We start from the raw sequence: 13,660 nt of genomic DNA, 5'->3' as shown, positions 1-13,660 counted from the left end.
CCGAGGGCTTAAATTTTGGAATCTGGTTCAATTACATAATCCCTTGGATTTAACTTTTGATTATGTTTTATAAATCTATTTTTATAAGAAAATCACCAAACCCATTGAGACAGACCTTAAATAGCTAGGTGAAGTAGTCAACAACCACTCTATCGGGACACGTGGGTGGCTCAGCCACTAAGCGTCTGCCTTCAGCTCAGGTCATGATCCCAGGGTTTTGGGATCGAGTCCTACATCGGGGCTCCTTGCTCAGCAGGGAGCCTGCTTCTCCCTCTGTCTGTCGCTCCCTCTGCTTGTGCACTCCCTTTCTCTCTCTCTGACAAATAAATAAGAGCTTAAAAAATTAAAACAATCATTTTACCCACGTGAGCCCTTACCTAATTCTATTGCTATTATAATTAGACTTGAAAAAATATGATTAGACAGTAGCCTATCTCCAAGTTCATTAAAGGCCTTGAAGCTGCTTTCAAAGACTTTTCACGTACTAAAAAGTGGTCCTCTTTCGCTTAGTTTGGCTGGCCAAGGAATTTTGGCTAGCCGCCACAGGAAATATTCACATTGTGGAAAGGATCCGAAGAAAGAAAGGAAAAGAAGTGGCAGTTAATTGTGGGATACATGAGTAAGCTTCACTTTAAGGATTTACTCTGAAGTGGAGAATTCAAAAAACACCGGAAACCCTAGGGATGAAGAAGGAGAAAACTATCAGTAGGCGGAATAATTTTCTTCAAAGACAAGAATTCCTTGCTATATGAACTGTCATGAAAACCACCCAAGTGTTGAAATCAGGATGCATTTGAGAAGGCTCTCTTCACTCTGGATGCTCTTCTGGATAAAAACAAGCTAGGTGTGCAGCTGGAGCCCCTCGGAGGGCTTCAGATTTGGGTATTCAGACAGACCACAGAAAAATGCTTCAGATGCAATATGACAGTATTTCTCCTGCGGTTATGGAAGTTTTCTATGAGGGAATGATTTGTTTTCATTTAACACTACAAAGGAGTCTGTTAACGGTTGGGCATCAAAATGGGATTTAGGATTCCTTTCCCTGGTTGTCCATTAGTCTCTTTGGCTGGTGTTGGGCAGCTAATTTTGCTCTTTTCTCAGGTTCTGTAAAATGTTAAAACACAAATAATGAAGAGATGCCAAGAAGATTTTTGCAAACACCTTATTGGCAGAGAACATGTATGATACACCAAAGAGCTGAAACTTTGCTTATTGAAAACATCTGATGACTGACTCTCGAAATGAGAAAAAGGATTCTGCTTTTATATTTAAGCAACCTTTGTCCCATACCCTGGCCAAAGCAACTCAACACCATTTCTTAAGACTATAAAAGCTGCTGCATTTATCAAATGGCTTTCTGACATCTGTTTTGAACATAGGACAAGTACTGTACTTGGTAGGCCCTCGGCTGTGTGCCCAGGGAATGGCGTGCCAGAGTAATTTGAGAGTAACTATTTTGAGGTATTAGCATCCTCGGAAAGTTTTTATTAACTAGTGCTTATGTGTAGTACCATTTCAAGGCCCTCTGAATGTTGCTTTGGACTGTTCATAATTAGAGCCCAACTATAATGCTATGGTGGGGGTAGAACCCAAATTTGCCTTGCAGGGAAATGAGGCCCTAGCGTGCTTTCTCCATGTGGCTCTTGGAGGGACATGGTTTGACTCAAAGTAGAGTCCCATAGTTGTGCAGAAATAGTGTTCATTACAGGGTTGACATTGTGCTGGTTGCTTCCCTTTCGTTATCTCATTGAGTGTGTACGATGCCCTGCAAAGTAGGAGTTATTACTCTCACTTGACACACAAGGAAACTGGTGCCATGGAGAAGGCAGGGAATTGATCTGGGGTCCCATGAGCGCTGGGGCTGGAATGTGAATCACTGTCCTCAGAGCCCAGGCACTCAGCTGTGAGCCAGGCTGCTTCCCCAGGGCTCGCGTAGACGCCAATGCATATATGCTATCACAGGGAGCTAGTTGCCCTGCTTTTTTTTTCTTTTTAAGATTTTATTTATTTATTTATTTGAGAGGGAGAGAGCACAACCAGGGGGAGAGGCAGAGGGAGAGAGAGAAGCAGACTCCCTACTGAGTGGGGAGCCCAACGTGGGGCTCATTTCCAGGACCCTGGTATCGTCACCTGAGCCAAAGGCAGACGCTTAACTGACTGAGCCACCCTGGTGCCTCCTGTTGTCCTGCTTCTAAAACCAGATGTGTTATTCTTCCGGTCCTGATGTGCCTTCATCCTTCCAAGGACATGAGCCAACTGCCAAGAATGAGCAACCAGAGTGCGGTTAGTGAACGGTTATTTCCTGTTAGGCCCTGTGGTAGATCAAATAGTGGCTCCCTGAGGATGTTCACGTTCTGATTCCCAGAACCTGTGAATATGTTAAGTTACCTGGAGAAGGGGAATTAAGGTTGAGGTGGAATTAAGGTTGCTATCAGCTGACCTTAAAATGGGGAGAGTATCCTGGATAATCCTGGTGGGCCCAATGGGATCACAAGGATCCTTACGTGTGGAGGAGGGCAAGTCAGAAGAGGAGTTTATCTGCCACCTGTTTCTATAAATAAAGTTATATTGGAACTCAGCCACGCCCATTTGTTCACGTGTGGCCCGTGGCTGCTACAGTGGCCGAGTTGCACAGCTGTAGCGGAGAGCCCTGGGCCTACAGAATCTGAAACATTTGCTGACCCTGTGCAGAAAGACGCCCCACTCTAGAGCACGGTTACAAGTACGACACTGTAACTCTGGGTGCAAATTAGGCATAAGAATGTACCAAATTACAAAAAAAGTACCAAATTTAAAAAAAAATGTACCAAACTGCTTTGAGAAAAAGAACAAGTCCTCCTATACTTTTTTTGCTTAGTAGTCTGAATTTTCGCTTGAACAGAGAATAGAGCAAATTCCCAGTTAATAGAAAGCCCTGATCAGTTTCATGCGAGTGAGTTGGCATTCCAATATGTGTCATACTATAGAAAGGTCGAGCTGCCTGAATGTGAAGTCAAGGAATAAAGATTTTATGGGAGAGGACATTTATATTGTTGAGGTAGGTAAGAATTTAATTTTAATTCTTGTCTTTCCCCTTCGGAAAACACACATACACACACACACACACACACCAGAATAATTTCCAGCCTTTAAAAAGGTTGTTTTTCTGTTCTTTTCTTAAATCCCTCCTTCCTGCTCTCAGCTGGGGAACTGCACTCGGATTGGGAGCACATACGGGCCAAGAGGCCTCCAGGCCAGTGCTCCCCGAACCGCCCGCCGTCAGCCTGCCATTCCCAATTAGCTTCAGCTGGGCCACTTCCTATTTGGGTCAACTCCCTTCTGAAATGGGTGACAGAGGTAGACACTGCTGCAATACTGTCATCCACTTGAACTTGACTATAGAGCAGCTTTTCCATTCTTGCTTGGCAATAGTTCTTTTACTGCAATGTTAGAATATTATTTTGGCACGTGTCTCACTTCTCCTAAATGCCCCTTTTTCACATCTTTGACCATGGAGCCTAACGTTTGTTCGGAATGTTTGTGGAAATCTGTTTTCTTAAAATGTTTCAACTTTTTATCATGGAAAACATCAACCATTCATCAAAGTGGACAGAGCAGTCTAATGAACCCCTTCACTAGCTGCCCTCACTGTGACATTGACTCTTGGCCAGTCTTGTTTCATCCTCTACGCCCACCTACTTCCTCTGTGCCTAAATTTTTTGAAGCAAATCCCAAACATAATATTGTTTCATCCATAAATATTCCAGTATGTATCTCAGAAAGATAAGGGACTCTTTTTAGAAAGAGTATAATGGTAAAATAATGATACCATTATCACTTTTTTAAAAAGATTTTATTTGTGAGAGAGAGAACACAAAAGGGGTAAGGGCAGAGGGAGAGGGAGAAGCAGACTCCCTGCTGAGCAATGAGCCCAAGGCGGGACTCTATTCCATGACAACAAGATCATGACCTGAGCTGAAGGGAGACATTTAACCGACTGAACCACCCAGGCGCCCCACCATTATCACTTCCTAAAAATGTTTAGCACACATTTCTTTTTTTCTTTTCTTTTCTTTTTTTTTAAGATTATTTATTTATTTATTTGACAGAGATAGACAGCCAGTGAGAGAGGGAACACAAGGGGGGAGTGGGAGAGGAAGAAGCAGGCTCCCAGCGGAAGAGCCTGATGTGGGGCTCGATCCCAGGACTCTGGGATCACCCCCTGAGCTGAAGGCGGACGCCTAACGACTGTGCTACCCAGGCATCCCTAGCACTAATTTCTTATCAAATGTCCAGTCAATAGTCAAGGAAATAGTTTTTTTAAAAAATTACCTTACTCTTGAATATTTTGAGTGGGTTATGATTTTTATTTCCCCCTTGAGGCAGGCTATGACGAAAGTGGTGAATACAGAACTAACATGACCTCACGCACACCATCTTAAACACACCGCCCACACACAAGCAAACCCCAAAGACCAGCTAACCTTTTTCACTTCTGGAATTAAGTTCCCAAAGGGGGCAAAGAAGGTGGGTTCGAGGAAGGTGGCCATTGTACCTAACTTGAACTCTGACCGGCTGTATGAAGATAAAACATTGAAGATAACTTTTGCTTCTTTCTTGACTTTCTACGTTTCAAACCAGGGAAGTTCTATGGAGTGTTTGTGGATTTCCTCCCTACTCACACGCTAGCTTCTCTCATAAAACTTAAAACATATTTCCAACATTGTGAAATCCTTTATTGTCTATCCTTGAAGATAAAAGACATGCTGTCACTTGCTCGAGCAGAGGTGTGAACAAGGGTGTATCACTTGTGTTTCTGGGGGGACTCAAAGACTTTCGCTTTCATTGTCTAAGAAATATGTATGGCGACACAAGAAAACAATGATTTTCTCACAAATGGAAACAGTAATGATGCAAATTTCCTTTTTTTATCTTCAGTCTCTCCTGCTGAAGAGAGTCTGTTCTTTCCATTTAGGCCAGCCTAGGGAATGCCTGCGTCTGTTCTGCTTTAGTGAGGCTGGGGCTGGAGTTGGTAAGAGGGAGGCTGGGAAGGGGTGTGTGTGTGTGTGTGTGGCACTGTCTGAAGCTTTGCTTTAAGCCTGTCCTGTTCATACTTTTTTTTAACAGCTGTATCGAGATATAATTCACATACCATACAGTTCACCCATTTAAAGTATACAGTTCAATGTTTTTTAGTATATTCACAGAACTGTGTAACCTTCACCACAATCTAATTTTAGAACATTTTCATCCTCCTCCGAAAGAAACTATGCACCCATTGGTAGTCAACCCCCTCATTCCCCCCACCCCCAATCCCATGGCCAAATCAACCACTAATCTTTCTGTCTCCATAGATCTGCCCATTCTGGACATTACATGATTGATGCTTTTTTAGTTTTTATGATTCAACTTTTAGGTCTCTTTGGAAATTGGGAACTTAGACTTTCCATTGATGGCTAACATGCAGACTTTACCACCCAAAATCTAAACTGAAGTGTGAAAAGGAAACTAAGAAAGGAGAATGCTAATTATATTTCCAGGGGAAAAATAGAAATATGATATGTTTAATAGAAGCTGTTAGATTTTTTTCCCCTTGAGAATAGTCTTAACAAATTTCTAACCAAACAGGGAACCAACGTAAAATGCCTTCACATAGATCTGGGTCTGCATGGTAGGCCCTGCCTTCAGCTCCCCGAATTAGGTAGTGTTATCCAGAGTTTTCATGAAATTCAACATAATAGAAGACAAATGTAACAGTAATCTCATGCAAGTATATGCGTCTTTTTAAACATTTGAAAGAATGGATTAAAAATAATAGATGATCATATTAGATAACCAAGCATAACATAAGAACAGACCAAAAGATAATTGTTTGGAAGTGGATGGAAATAAACATTAACCACAGATAGTGAGTCTTCTGACTTGTGTATGCATGTATTTAATTTCCCCATTTAAAAACCCTGTCTTAATGTCTTTCTATTTATTCTATTTCCTCTAATATATCTGTTCTTGTGTATGCATGTGTTTAATTTCCCCTTTTAAAAACCCTGTCTTAATCTCTTTCTCTTTATTCTATTTCCTCTAATATATCTGTTCAGTGCCCCAGAATATTCAACAAGAGAAGCATACAAATTAAAATGTCAGTATCTCTAAAGAGTTTTGAAAAGCTTACCATTTTCCAAAAGACCTGAAAAGAAGGCTTCAGAACCATAGATAAGTATCTCAGAACAATTTCCAAAAACAAATGTGCAATTGGTCTTCTTACTAAAATGGATCCCACACCAGAGCTCGTCAACATACTGTGACTTAGCCACATATTCTAAAAGGAGATGGGATGATGTCTCAATCTTAGCTATGTTTATAAAAATCACTTGCAGGGTCTGGAGTTTCTGTCTTCACACTGTGAGACGTGAAGAGCAAAACAAAGCCCCCAAACACCTTACTATTATGTGTTTTCAATGACTTTGGCCAGCTTAACCCTTCGGAGCTTCATTCTCTGGGCTTGAGTTGTTGAATGCTGCAACGGCACCCATCGAGAATGTTGATTCCGACCTTAGACGAATCAAGACAGGTAGGAGACAGAATTTGCAGTCCCATGTCTTGTTCCATTGCTTAGCTTGAATTGAAAACGGTGTCGGGATCGTTTTTCTCCTCAAGGAAGGAAACTTGTTTTCTGTTCCTGGGCTTCATGGTTGTTCCCTCTCTTCCACTGTTGGAGCCCAGCAGAGCCAGCACTTACATCAGAGGCATCTGTTTGCACTAGGAAACTTTTGGTAAAATATGACTGGCCCTATAAGGTTGTTGCAAGGAGCTTTGGGTTACTCAGTAGGTTTTAAAAAGCTCTATTTGGAGCTTTTGGAGGAAAAGTGTTGTGTGAGTATGCTCTGTCTGGGAAGGTGGGTGAGCTGAGGAAAGGTTCTGTCTGCCCGGGGAAGACAGGGGATATGAGAGACGGGAGCTCACGTTCACAGACCATCAGAGGCTTTCTCTGGTCAGTCTCTAAGCTCTTTGGATCCTTTTAGTTTTGGTTAATTAGCAGGGCAAATATTCCCCATAGTTAGGGGCAGGGAGCTGCATTTCTAATACAAAATTGTTGTGTTAGGAAACATGGAACAGATACAAATTTCAAATAAGGTCCTGCATTGAGGCAAAAATTTCTTCTGACTCCTACCATCTGAATCACTATAAGATATAGGTCCAGGACCCCCTATTGAACCACAGAAAACACTCTCCTTCCTATGGCCAATGTCATCTTTCAGTATATAGGGGACCCCTCCTGGGGCTGCTTGTGTAAGACACTAGTGCATGCAGATTTGCAACTGCTTCGCTAATGAGAAATCTTAGACCCTAGTTCACTGAATGAAGAATCCTACTAAGCTCTCATGTGATAAAATTAAAAAGTCAATGTTAGGGGGTGTCTGGGTGGCTCAGTTGGTTAAGCATCTGACTTTTGCTCCGGTCATGATCTCAGGATCCTGGGATCCAGCCCCATATCAAGCCCCTCGTCGAGCCCAGTGTTGGGCTCTGTGCTCAGCAGGGAGTCTGCTTCTCCCCTCTTCCTCTGCCTTCCCCCTGCTCATGCTCTCTCTCTCAAAAAAAAAAAAAAAGTCAATGTTAGGTTGTCCTAAGGGAGATATGTTTGCTGTTGTAAACCCCAGGAGGAAAGACTTCACAACCACAATTCCTTCATTTATTCAACAAATATTTACCAAGCTCTTTCTGTGTGCCAGGAGCTATTCTGGGTGCTCAGAATATGGAAATGAGTAAGACCAACAAAGATCCCTACCCTCACGGAACTCCTATTCTAATGGGAAGAAAGAACATAGATAATAAATGTTGATGGTTGTCCATCAAAAATCCCTTTTCTGCCTCTTCCTTGGAAAATGGCTGCTTGGCTAAGCTACATTTTCCAGCCTCCTTCGATTGGATGTGGTCATGTGACTAAGTTCTCACTGATGAAATGTGAGGGGCAGTGATCTTCGCTACTTCTTAGATTGGGCTTTCAGAGAACTTAGGCTGTGCTTCCTTCGCGTTCTCTTCCCCTTTTCTGCCAGCTGGAACCCGGATATGGTGGTGACCCAGCTTCAGGAATGCATATGAGAACAGAACCCTGGGAGATGGCAGAGCAACGCGGTGGAAGCACCCAGAGCTCTGAATGACTGGAGCAGCGATAGCCCCTGGTCAGACTCCTCATGTCTATGTCCTTCAAGCCGTGGTATTCCGGGGCTTCTTGTTTCTAGCTCTTTAGCAATACCCTATCATGAGCAAATAAATAAGTAAAACATGATAATTTAGATGGGATAAATGCAAGGGAGAAAAATAAAAGGGTAATGAGAATAGAGAACGCCAAGATGGAAATTGAGGCAGAATTCACTGAGATGACATTTGAGAAAAGGCGCAAAGGAGCTGAGAGAATCAAGCAGTACAGGTACCTGGGCGAAGGGGTTCCCAGCAGGAAAGGCAGCGAGCGCAGAAGTCCCGAGGTGGGACTATGCCTGGCATATCTGAGGAGCAAGAGCAGGTCAGTGGGCTGAAGCACAGTGAATAAGGGTGGACTAGCAAGAGACGGTGGCACAGACGTGGTGAAGGGAGGAGGAGTGCAAGCAAGTGGACCACAGGTGGTCTTTGGTGGGTCCTTATGAGGACTTTGCCTTTTAATCTAAGTGGGAAGGGGAGCCACTGGAGGGCTTGGAGCCTGAGTAGAAATATAATCTGGCTTCTGTTTTAACAGGATCCTTCCAGCTGTGCTCTAGGAGATCAAGAGTGGAAGTGTGAGGCCAGTTACAAAGCTATTGTCAGAATCTGGTTGAACATTGATGGTGGCTTGGTTCGGGTTGGCAGCAGTGGTGGTGGGGAGAAGTGGTCGGATCTCGCTTGTATTTTGAAGGTAGAGCCCGTAGAAGCTGCTGATGCAGCAGCCATGGGCTCTAAGAGAAATAGAAGAGTCAAGGGCAATGCCCATGCTTCTGGGTCGTAAAATTAGCAAAATGGAGCGGCCACTTACTGAGCTGGGGAAGATCCTGCGGAGAGCAGGCTCGAGGGGGAAGAGCGAGGGTTAGTTCAGCAAAGGTTAGTTAATTTGTTAAGTTTGAGGTGCCTCTTAGACATCCAAGTAGAGATGCCAGGTAGGCACAGATGGATACGTAAATCTAGAATGAAGGGGGGGGGACATGAGCACACAGATGATCTTTAAAGCTATGAATTGGATGAGATCCCCAGGGGAGGGAGGGTGAATGGAGAAAAGGTGTGAGGATAGAGACCTGGGGCCCTCCAGTGTTTACAGTTTGGGGAGCTGAAACGGAACCGGCAGAGGTAACTGGGGAAGAGCCTTCGCTGAGGTGGGAGGAAAGCCAAGAGAGCTTGGCATCCTGGAATCTGTGTGAAAAGAAACTATTTTGAGAAGATTATTTGGGGCACCTGGCTGTCTCGGTGGGTAGATTGTGCCACTCCTGATCTGGGGGTTATGTGTTTGAGCCCCATGTTAGGTGTAGAGATGACTCAAAAAAAAAATCTTAAAAAAAAAAAAAAAGAGACGATAATTCACTGCGAGGCACTGAGGGACAGAAAGGGAGCGCTGCTCCGAGAACCAAAACGCCCAGGGTGTTGTTCCCACCTGTGAGAACTTCCGTTAAGTTTCTGAATGAAGCGGAGGCCCAAAGAATTTATCTGTAGAAGGGGACAGCTAAGCTCAGTGATCCAAAAGCTTTCTCCAAGGAATACAGTTTTGGAGGAAAAAAAAACAAAAGCAAAAACTTCAGTGTGACTCAGTTTCCATTCCCTGACTAGACTGGTTTTTCTTTTAAAGATTTATTTCTTTATTGTGGGGTGGGGAGTGGAGCCGGGCAGAGGGAGAGGGAGAGAGACAATCCTAAGCAGGCTCCTCGCTGAGCACAGAGCCCACAAGGGGCTCCATCTCACAACCCGGAGATCACGACCTGAGCCGAAACCGAGAGTTGGATGCTTGACTGACTGTGGCACCGAGGCGCCCCTAGATTAGTGTCTTTTGCTTTTTTTATCGGTTTTCTATTTTTTAAAGTAACCTCTCCGCCCAATGCAGGGCTCAGTCCCACAAGTCTGAGGTCAGAGTCACATGCTCTACCGACTGCGCTGCTGATGCGCCCCGGTCCTACGTGTTTTTGAGGTTAGGGGAACAAGCCCTGTATACCTGCACCCCCACGCCCCCTACAGGCAAGAGGGGCTCACGGCAGGCATACAGTAGATAGGAGTTTTTGATAATCCCACGTGAAACTCTTCAACTTTATCTTTTTCTGGATTCTGAGGGTTTGAGACGCGCCATCAGGAGAAAGAGCCAAGTTCCTATGAGAAGAGTCCAGAAGGCCACGGATAAGGGAGCCCCACATGCAGTGCAAACACACCATCTGTCTCTTGCCACTTTTGAGGCAAATTTTTCGGTCAGCCCTTGAAGCCACTCAAAGATATGTCTCAACTTGTTTCCTTTCCTTTCTCTGGTACATTTCCATCACCGGAGATGCTAAAGAGGGAAAGCAAAGCAGGCAGCCAGAGTGGAAAAGATCATGGAGACAAATGTACAAACAGAACCGTGAACTTCCAAGTGACTTTTTTAGGTGGTTTCTGTTAGTTTTTTAATGGGAAATGTGCAAACACCCAGTCCAGGGGTTACTTCTGATGAGCTGTGACTGTCACTCTCCATCGGTATTTCAACTGACCAAAGCAAGGTTTTGCAGCGGCTTGGTTTTTTGGCGGGGAAGTGTCTTTGGGGTTTGTATCCTACCACTTGATTGCTTTTATGCACACTGTCCGGTAGCATATCTCCGTGTTTCTCCCAGCCGTTCCGTAGTGTAAATACCGTGATCTTACAGTGTCAATGGCGAGTGAAATTTGTGAACACAAAACCTTGATTTTTTTAGAATGATCACTAAATAGTACGATGGTTTAGCCTTTACATCCTCAGCTTACTTTTTGCTCAGCCGTTGATTTCTCAGATAGAAGGAATGAAATGGCAGAAATGCAGGCTATGAAATCATCTTAATCACAATGTTTTCACGACAAGCAGCGACCTAGATGATTTCCCAATAGCTTGTTGTCAAAAGACAATCAAAACAGAACAAAACAGGGGACAATCAACACAGAACACTGAAGTTTTCTTTAAAAAAAAAAAACAACTGCAGAATTTGTTTGTTGAAATAGGGTTTGGTTAATCATACTTAGTGGCCTCTTTTATTCTAACAGTTGTTTGAACTCGGTGTAAACACAGAACGACTTATGAAATCGCCTGATTTGGGCAACCTCAAGAAACTCGAGTAGTCTTTTCAGGAATAACAATGCTATGAGAATATCTTGTTTTTTCTTACAACATAGAATTATTTCATTTTGCATTATTAACATGTTTGCAATCTGGATTGTTCTAGAACAATTTTTTTTTTTTCTGTTGGTGCCTTGTTCTCTTTCCATGTCTTGCCCCTTTTGCTCTTGCTTTGTCGGGTCACAACAACCCAAAAGGTATATGTATAGCCTGCATTTTTAGCGAAGCTAAGAACTGTTTTCACTACCCTTTAAAGCCAAAAAAGTGCATTTGCTATGCAATACGCTGTTTCCTCTGCATTTTGGAGATAAAGCCGTTTAGAGAGCCAGGGAACTTCCGTAATAGGTCCCAAAGACTTGCATAGGTAGAAACACTTTTGTCTTTTTCTTGCATCCTTATCTTGGTGGCGATATGAAAACAAGATCTTTGCTATCAATTTGTAAGACAGGGTATCAGTTTGCTTTCTAGCTGCTGATACCAAAAAATTCAATTAGAAACAGCTTAAATCGGGGGCGCCTGGCTGGCTTAGTTGGTGGAGCATTCGACTCTTGATCTTGGGGTTGTGAGTTCGAGCCCCACCTTGGGTGTAGAAATCACTTAAAATCTTTGGGGAAAAAAATGAAACAGCTTAAACCGGTGCTTCTCAACCTTAACGTGGCTAGGAATCACCGGTGGCTGCAGATTCACACTAAGCACCTTTATTATCTCATATAACAAGTCCAGAGGAAGGAAGTTCGAAGGTTGGTTCATTCAGAAGTTTTACGATATCATCAAGAACCCAGGTTTTTTCTTTCTTTCTGTTCTGCCATCCTCGGAACGTAGGCATTGGTCTGCATGTTTGCCTCCTCAAGGCTGGAAGATGGCTGGCACCTATATGTGGCCCCTCCCGTCTTCTCAGCTGCCTCTTTTCAGCCAGGTACACTTCTCCAGGCTAAGTTTCAACCTCTGGACAGTGTGGCAGAGGAGAGCCCACCCCTCCAGGGCACTAATTAATGACAACACTAACATGGCTTCCAATGGATTCATTTTCTACCTCTCCAAACCAATGTCCACATGTGACTTTTAGCCACATATTCCAGTCTTGAGGACTGGTCTGGTTCGAGAGGGAGGGTGGCTTCGTAGAACTTGGAGATGGATTAGTCATTTTAACATTTCAGAAGGAGACTGTAAATATCCAAGATTATTGGTCTCTAGATGTCATAATCTTAGATTTCAAAGGACCAAAGAAGAAAACATCTGTGTTCGCACCACAGGGAGTAGCACCAGCCCTCTTTCTCAGTCTTGAAACTCCTTCCTCCTGTGACTCTCACTGATGCAAGGACTCGCATCAAACACGTATTGAATTCCCACTACATGACCCAAACAAACCATTCTCCATTTTCTCCTAAAAGCCTTACTGCTAAGTGAAGATTTATTAAATAACAAATATTTCCATTAATTTCAATGGAAAAAATAATGAGATAGCCTATCCCGATTCCCAGATAACTGAAACAATTTTTGCAGATAGAAAAATATAGCCATTGAACAGTGAAAACATGTTTTGTGCGTAAGAACAATTTCACAGTAAATAAATCTGAACTCATAAAATAAGGAAGGTTTAGGAAGGTTTCCAAAGGAAAGGAGAAGAGCCGTGAGTGGTCCTGGTGGAGGGCATGCGAGGGAGTCCTTCTTTGGAAGGGCTGAAGAGTTGTGACTGACTTCGAGGCAGACATTCAATTCTGGAGTCAGAGGTGCACGTTGCTAATTTTCACTTACTTGAGGCTTGAACACAGAAGACACTTCCGACATGGATGGCTTCAGCATAACGACAGAAGTGGAATCTCTGGGTTGGAAAAAAGACCAATTGGAAGTTCACCTGTCTTTTCATAGTTTGACCATGGCAGTCGAAAATCAGGTTGACATAATTTCACAGAACAGACAACTGATTGAGAACTTATCTTCTCATGATTTCCAAAAATCATACGCAGTAGAGTGAGTTTTGCCTCTTCATCTAACACCCACCTCTCGCAGCTGGTTACCAAGTTAGCTTGCTAGATTATTCTTATTCTCTGAGTTGTGTCTTTCATTTGTTTCTTACTTTGTATGCCCTTGGGCACTGGATTGGTCCAGCTCTGCCCCTTGGCTCATGTGAACTCCTCATCGCCCTTCTAAAAGGTCTCCCTGCTTAGAGGTGGTACACGTGGTGATTAGGAGCAATGACTCTGTGTGTGGGCGGCGGTGCAGTATAGGCAAAATGGCGAAGGGGTTCAAAAGGTACAAACTTCCGGTTCTCCGATAAAGAAGTCATGGGGATGTAATGTGCAGCGTAGTGAGTATGGTTATAATATTATACCGTGTATTCGAAAATTGCTGGGGCGCCTGGGTAGCTCAGTCGGTTAAGCATCTGCCTTCAGCTCA

Source organism: Ailuropoda melanoleuca, chromosome X (assembly GCF_002007445.2).
Source record: "Ailuropoda melanoleuca isolate Jingjing chromosome X, ASM200744v2, whole genome shotgun sequence".
Taxonomy (NCBI): Eukaryota; Metazoa; Chordata; class Mammalia; order Carnivora; family Ursidae; genus Ailuropoda; species Ailuropoda melanoleuca.
The sequence above is the reverse complement of the archived record's forward strand: the minus strand, read 5'-3'. Positions refer to the sequence as shown.